We start from the raw sequence: 5,314 nt of genomic DNA, 5'->3' as shown, positions 1-5,314 counted from the left end.
GGCCCAGGATGATGACTGGCTTATCAGCCGTTTCAGATTTCCAAGGGCTATCCTCTTGGAGCTCTGTGTTGAGTTGGGTCCGAATCTAGAGAGAGAGACAGCGAGGAGCCACACAATACCCGTTCCCTTGCAGGTGCTGACAACACTTGGTTTCCTGGCAACTGGTTCTTTCCAAAGGGAACTGGCAGACCGCTCAGGAATAAGCCAGTCGTCTTTGAGCCGCGCAATGCCAGCGGTATGGGCCGGGATCATCTGCATGTCTACCAGGTATATAAAGTTCCCATATGATGCAGTTGACCAGCCAAACATTAAAACGCAATTTGCAGCGATAGCCGGTTTTCCTAATGTAATCGGAGCGATCGACTGCACACACATTGCTATAAAGGCGCCATCTGAAGAAGAATTTGCATACGTGAATCGGAAACATTTCCATTCAATAAATGTGCAGATAATATTGGTTACCTTCGTGGCAGTCCTGTAGTAAATCCGAGTCTCCCACAGCAGCAGATGCTACTCCAGAGAGTAAAGTGTCACCCATAATTGAGGCAACTCTCTGCTCAAAGGGTGTAAGTTCATCGACCCCTTTACCACTGCCTGTTCTGCTCACACTTTGTCGGTGCACAGCAGTTCTCCATTTAACGTCCACCTTTATATCAGACCATTTCTTTTTAAGGTCATTTACAGTGCGACTTTCAGATCCCACCGCATTGACGGCATCAGACAAACTCTCCCACTCATATTTTTTCCTTTTGTTATTAATTCCGGAGGACAAAGTTCCAAATATTTTTTTTCTTGTTTCTACCTCCGATAGTAGCACCTCCAATTCACTTTCTGTAAAGTTTCGTTTCTTGCCGCTTGCTTTAGCCATTTTCTTACTCCTTTCTTTTGCCAAAGTGGACTCATTACCATATTTAAATGTATTTAATTAAGGGAGGAGACTGGGTGGGGCATTGTGCTCGTGCATGTGTGCTCATTTTTACATTAATTGGGATGTACAAAGAGAATATGCGTGGGACCTTTTTCCGTTTTTTTTTTGTGCTTACGCACATTTACAGCTTTGTCCGTACGCAATGTTTTAGTATGAATTCAACGCAAGTCTTTGTACATGAGGCCCCTGGTCTCTGTGTTAATCTGAAAGATTGCAATAATTGAAATTTTTATTTTAATTTGGAAAAAATTAGGAACATTTTTTTTTATTATTTTCAATGGCAAAAATGGACGATGAATATTGCATAAATATTATTAAGTAACATCAAATATTCTCAAAATACAAAATTAAAAAAGAAAAACTATTATTGAACAAAAATAAATTGCATTGGTTTTACTGGGATGGAGAAAGTTTCATTTTTTGGTGTCTGGTCACATCTGACCGGGAAGATAACACGTGTGACTCCGAAACGAAGAGCACCTGAATTAAATCACTATTAAAAAAAATAAAAATAAAAATCTAAAACTTGATAAGAAATAGTCTTTGAGATTGTTTAGATGTATATTCAAATCCACCTATAAAAAAATGAAGTAAATGTGTCCATAAACAGCTGGAGAATTCACATATCTCCATAGAGAGCCATCTAGTGGTTACGACATGGTTCTACTCTTACCAGATGGCACTAATCTGCCTTCAAAAAAAAATTTTTAAAGGCATATTCCCTACTATATAGTAGGGGAAAAAGAGTAGGGCGAGCGAAAAGTATGTACGAATTATAAAAGAGTAGGCGAGGATTACCTGGGTGACGTGCTAACTATCGCGAGATTCGGACGATAGTGCGTTCGAATATGCCTACTTTCCTACTATATAGTAGGCGAAAACAGCACGTGAAAGAAGCAGTACGTTCGAAACATCAGTATTCATAAAAGAGTAGGCGAGAAGTTCCCGGATGGCTTACTGCTTTCGCCCAGATTTTTGAGTGCTCAACCGATGGATACTCTTCTATCCCAGGAGGCCACGCGAGAGGATACGTCATCAAACATCACGGAGATCAGCGACGCGGGGGTTTTCAAATTTGAGTAAACGTTCGTAATAAACGTTTTAACTGTTGAAGGTGTAAAGGAGTTAGACAGTATAGTATAGTTGTGATTTTGCTGTAAAAACATGTTTTATTATGTATAGCTAGCCAACAGGGAGCTCCAGTAAGCACACGTAACGTTACATCTCTAAAGTGGATTAACATAACCATATACATCTTAAACACGCTTATTTAAAATGTCTATTTACATCTGAAAGGAAAATATTGTATAAGTTTTGCAGATGAGCACATCACAACATGAAAAAGACATCTGAGTGATGTATGTGTGCTATTATGTAGGATAATTCACTGTTGTCAACACTGTTTACATTAGAAAAATGTGCTGTAAATAAGGTAAATAAACAAATCTATAAAGTAACTAAACATATATTTCATTTGTTCCTTATTACTGTTGATGACTGCTTTTGTATAATGTTTGTGCATTTTTTAGGATCTGAAATCTCTGCAGACTGGTGTGAGCACTGAGGATGAGGAGCCCGGAGCTGAATCCAGGAAACGGTGCCATGGATGAGACGCTCCATCACTCCACCGGCCCTTATTGCCTCAGATTGTGGAGCGCAGCACAGCTACAAGCTCCGGCACGGAGGCACGGTCACCTCTGGTGAATTCATCAGAATAAAGCCGCAGAATGGGAACCGCTGTGTTGAGATGGCAGTATGTGGGGTTCAGCGCCTGTAAATACATGCTTGTAGTTTGAATAAAGCTTTGTTTCATGTGTTGTTGACTTGTATTGCATTTGTTTATTGTGATGGTTACTTTTATTTGTTCTTTTACTCCTTTATTCATGTTTCTTATTGTTGTCCGTATATAAAATATAATTATTTAATTAATGTATGCATTAAGTAATTAATTGCTTGACTCACACTTGAGATGTTGCACTACATTTATCTAGTGTGTATTCATGTATAACTATGTCATATGACAAAACAAATTACATTTAGTATGTTTTATTAAATTATATCATTTTTAGTATATAAAAAAGTAATATAATTAAGTATTGGTCAGCATTTAATATTTTCATTTTGTTTAAGTTTTGGGGTGGGCTAAGAATGCAATTCAGTCTGAGGTAATATTCATTTTTAAGGAGCGATATTTAAATTTTTCGAGTATAAAATCAACAGTTTTCTCCAACGGAGAGATCTTCGAGCAGCTGCCCGTCTCTTTTGTGCAGACATTACCAATGCAGAGGAAATCTGTTCTAGGTTGTGCTGTGGAGTTACTGATGTTATGAAGTGTTAGTGCACCTGTCACTCATATCATTTAAACTTATTACATACAATTTCATGGAAAGAGACCATAGTTGTATCTAACAATGAACAATCATAATGAAAAAACAGAAAACATAAAGAGCATTGGTTTGTGTACATAATAATATGATATTTATAGGCTACACAGGAAAAAAGAACAATAACAAGGCTAAATATCTTTAAATAGTTTTTCATAATACATAAAAATTCTGAGGGATCAAACGAGGTAAATTCATCAAGAAAAAGAGGAAAACTTAAAGGAGAAACTTTTTGGGTATAAAATAAAGAAATTAACAACATATTCAATAGATAACGATGTTGGTGTTTCTTAATAAAAAGTTATATCGTTGGGCCCTATTAGGATAAAACGTCCCGGGTTACGTATGTAACCTTAGTTCCCCGAAGGGACGGACGCTGCGTGTAATCGCAGTGGGAACGCCCTCAGCATGACGCGTCTGAAGCATGAATGAAATCAGTCAATGGAGAGAATGAGCGTACGGCGAGTGACGTCATCGACCAGGAAGCTATAAATATCCCCTGAGCACACAATACCCCAGCTTAAAAGTTACTGAAGCAGCGACCCAAGGGGATGCCGAGAGTATGGCAGGACACGCAGCGTCCGTCCCTTCGGGGAACTAGGGTTACATACGTAACCAGGGACGTTCCCCTTCAGGGACTACCGCTGCGTGTAATCGCAGTGGGAACGCAATACCCACATCCCCATACGACCAAATCCCCGTCGTGTGTCATCAGGAGACACAAACCGACGAGAGAACCTGAGCCCCTGGAGTGGAGCTAAGGTCAAGGGAATAAAATCTCACGAAAGTGTGCGGTGAGGACCAGCCTGCCGCATCACAAACGCCCTGAAGAGAAGCTCCTGAATGAAGAGCTGTAGAAGCAGCCATACTCCGGGTGGAATGAGCCCTTACAGCCAACGGTGAAGGCTGATGGGCCGAACCATAAGCAAGTGAGATGGCCTCGACCACCCACTTGCTCATCCTTTGCCTAGATACAGAACACCCTTTCTTAGGTGACCCAAAAAGACGAACAGTTGTTCCGATCTCCTCCACAGGGCAGCTCTGTGGACGTAAGCATCTAAAGCCCAAACTGGGCACAGCAAATTAAGTTTCTCCTGGTCTGACGTCAGAAAAGGCGGAGGACAGAAAACCTGCAGAACTTTAGGTCTAACAGAAACAGTTGGAACCTTAGGAACATAACCTGGTCTCGGAAAGAGAAAAGCCTTAACCAGGAGCAAATTCCAGGCACGAGGGAGCCACCGAAAGTGCTTGAATATCTCCAATTCTTTTTAGAGATGAGATAGCGAGAAGGATAGTCTTTAGAGTAAGAAACTTATCCGAAACTTCCTCGATGGGCTCGAAAGGAGCAAGGGAGAGACCTACCAAGATGATGGCCAGATCCCAAGCTGGTACATTCTTGCGAACTGCAGGCCTCAGCCTCAAGGTGCCACGAAGGAAGCGAGACATAAGTGGGTGTTTCCCGAGGGAACCTCCACTTGAAGGGGTAGGGTAAGCAGCTAAGGCCGCCACACACACCTTCAGTGTGGAGTGGGATAACCCTGTGGAGAGACGGTCCTGCAGGAAACCCAGCACTGTACCGACCGGGCAGTTAACTGGGTCCTGCTGGCGCTCTCCACACCAAGAGGTGAAAAGTTTCCACCTCGCGGCATATAACTTCCTCGTGGAGGGAGCTCTGGATTGGAGGATGGTCTCAACGACCTCAGCCGAGAGACCAGAATCTATGAGCTGGGCCCCCTCAGAGGCCAAGCCCACAGCCTCCATAGCTCTGGACGGGGGTGATTTTTTTTTTTTTAGGATCGACCCGCTCGCCTGAGAGAGCAGATCTCTCCTGATCGGTATCTCCAGGGGAGATCCGTCGAGGAGAGACACTAGGTCCGCAAACCATACTCGGGCCGGCCAGAACGGGGCTATTAGCAGGAGACTGAGCCCGTCCCGGCAGAACTCCCATCTCCAGAGCTCCCGGGAGCAGAGCGATCGGGGGAAAAGCGTACAGACGTGACCT

General features: G+C 42.5%; 1 long non-coding RNA gene across 1 annotated transcript; it reads left to right on the top strand.

Moving 5' to 3' along the window:
- The first annotated feature begins 2,034 nt into the window (after window positions 1–2,034).
- On the top strand, window positions 2,035–2,747 carry LOC143697028 (uncharacterized). The gene is made up of 2 exons (XR_013186139.1): window positions 2,035–2,360; window positions 2,458–2,747. It is a non-coding gene; the product is annotated as an uncharacterized LOC143697028 (long non-coding RNA).
- Window positions 2,748–5,314: the final 2,567 nt, after the last annotated feature.

This window comes from Siphateles boraxobius, unplaced genomic scaffold (genome assembly GCF_051911475.1).
Source record: "Siphateles boraxobius isolate OS27281-9 unplaced genomic scaffold, OSU_SipBor_1 31, whole genome shotgun sequence".
Classification (NCBI taxonomy): domain Eukaryota; kingdom Metazoa; phylum Chordata; class Actinopteri; order Cypriniformes; family Leuciscidae; genus Siphateles; species Siphateles boraxobius.
Note: the sequence above shows the minus strand (reverse complement) of the source record. Positions and strands in the feature narration are given on the sequence as shown.